This window comes from Etheostoma spectabile, chromosome 6 (genome assembly GCF_008692095.1).
Source record: "Etheostoma spectabile isolate EspeVRDwgs_2016 chromosome 6, UIUC_Espe_1.0, whole genome shotgun sequence".
Classification (NCBI taxonomy): Eukaryota; Metazoa; Chordata; class Actinopteri; order Perciformes; family Percidae; genus Etheostoma; species Etheostoma spectabile.
Window position 1 is genome coordinate 18098829 of NC_045738.1, and position 2264 is coordinate 18101092.

General features: G+C 36.5%; 1 protein-coding gene across 8 annotated transcripts in view; it reads right to left on the bottom strand.

Annotated features, from left to right (window-relative positions):
- thsd7ab (thrombospondin, type I, domain containing 7Ab) overlaps window positions 1-2264 on the bottom strand; it is a 159451-nt gene that overhangs the window by 18399 nt on the left and 138788 nt on the right. For 5 of the 8 annotated variants that reach the window (XR_004332373.1, XR_004332371.1, XR_004332370.1 and 2 more), the window contains one exon: window positions 2157-2264. This exon is cut by the window's right edge and continues 189 nt beyond it. The exons of the other annotated variants lie outside the window; for them this stretch is intronic. The gene's annotated coding sequence lies outside the window, so the exon portion shown is untranslated. The remainder of the gene's footprint in view (window positions 1-2156) is intronic. 8 annotated transcript variants of the gene reach the window in all.

Sequence of the window (2264 nt, forward strand, 5' to 3'; positions counted from 1 at the left end):
AGAGAGAGAGAGAGAGAGAGGGAGCAAAAAGACAGAGAGAGAGAGAGAGAGAGAGAGAGAAAGAGAGAGACTGCCTGTAGATTTAAATTTGATTTGTGGTACAGAAACAAGTCCCCGCAGGAGTATCCATCTAATTTATCTTCATTCATGTCTATGAATCTGCTGTTTGTAGATTTAGGAGATCTGCACTTTCTACTACAGCTTTAACAAATCTATAGCACTTTTTTAACCAATGGAAAGTTGTTGAACACAGCTACACAAACACATTGGCACATCCATAAACAACGTGATGTGCTTGTAGTTAGTTTCCACAGGCTGATGCTCCTGATGACATTTAGTATTACCTGCTGGTGGAATGTAACTAAGTACATTGTCAGTGCTAAAGTACTATTTTTGATATACAAAGTATCTAAAAATGTGTTTCACATTGAGGACTACAACATTAAAATGCTCTTAAATATATTTGTTAGTAATAAAAACTAAGAATAATATAATATTCTATAATATAACACTTTGAAGGAAGCCATTTGGCGTGAGTACTTTTACTTCATGTCCTTAAACTATCAAAATACTTTAAGTACATTTTGAATGAAAGACTTTTGCATGTAATGGAGTATTTTAAGACCATGGTATTTCTACTTTTACTAAAGTAAATGATCTGAGTATTTCTTCCACCACTGGTGTTACCAAGGGTAATATGCTATGCTAATGTGCTAATAGTTTCTGTTTACACCTTCTGATTAAAGGGACCCAATACTGATTGTTTTGCCAACAAGACAAAAAGTTATACAATGTTTCATAATGTTTAAGCAGGGAAATATAACTGATGTTTTCAAACCACATTCATCACATTCATATGTAGATATAAATGAGAAACATTTGTTATTTTTCAGTTGGACTTTTCATCTAAACTCACTAAGGGGCCCTATTTTAACGATCTAAGCGCAAGGCGTGAAACGCCTGGCACAGCTGCGTTTAGGGCGTGTCCACATCCACTTCTGCTAGTTTAACGCTGGAAATAAGGGTCCATGTGCTGGGCACATGGTTCAAAAGGGTTGTACTTATTTTATAAATGTGTTTTGGGGCGTAACATGTGTTTTGGGGCGTAACATGTGTTTTGGGCATACCATGCAATAAACTAAATAATCTCCCATTCCCTTGAAAAGCCAGGCGCATCTGTACCTTAGCGCATTACTATTATGATGGCAGATTTGCACCGTAATCTTTTTATTTGTAATCTTCTGCATTTGTGCGTGCTGTGCATAAGCCTAGATGCGTTTCACTAATGTGCTTTCAAAATAACAATGAAACGCTGTGTTATTGACTGTAGATCAGCTTTTTGATGGTCGCTGGCTCTATCACTTTCTGCTGCTGCAAGATAGCAATACGTCAAGAATTCACACCTCAGGCTAGCTTTTTCCTTCAGCTTTTAGTCTTGATGCTCGGCTAAGCTCCTGGCAACAACTTCATTGTTAATGTACAGACGTAAGACTACATACTTCTTCCACCACTGTCAGGTAAGTACTCAAAAAGTATGGTTGCACACCTGCAAATTTACTAAAGAGAGTAATTGTTATTCATACTTCCTACGCAGTCAATTATGATGATACTTTGGCCGTGTGATCTGCATGGGTTTACTTTTACAACAGCTACTTGTGTGTATGTGTGGGTTGTTTTAAGCATGGATCAAAGAGTTTAACGCATTAATCAGAAATGGAACTCCCATACTACAATTACTAACTTTTTTAAATATTGAAACTATTCAGATATTTATTTTATTTTATTTCTTTCCTTATTGCCTATTTTTCTACACACACAATCAATCACGTACTGTAACCGATTTCCCCCAAAACACTTGGTCATTACACTAATTTGAATGACGGTAATTGCATGATGTTTTTATTTTAGTTCCATTAAATATTATAATTTGTAATTTGATCGGTCTGTCTTTCCTTGTTGCTATCATTGCTGTATCTGTAAAGTCACTACTGTTTTGTTTTTGCACCAATAATATAATTTAAAAAAAAAATCAGATATGGGTCGCTTTTAAAAGCAGGAATAAATAGAAGGTAAATAATCAGCAGGTTAACACCACCTATTTGTTCTACAAAATCTACACAGACTACAATAAATATTCCTGGATGGTGTGTCCTCACCTGCGCCAGCACCTTCACTCAGCTAGTCAGGCAGGATGTGTGACACTTTAGAGAGAGGTCTCAGGGAAAGGTCAGGGGCTGCAGGCACTTATTTTGGAGGGTGTGTTG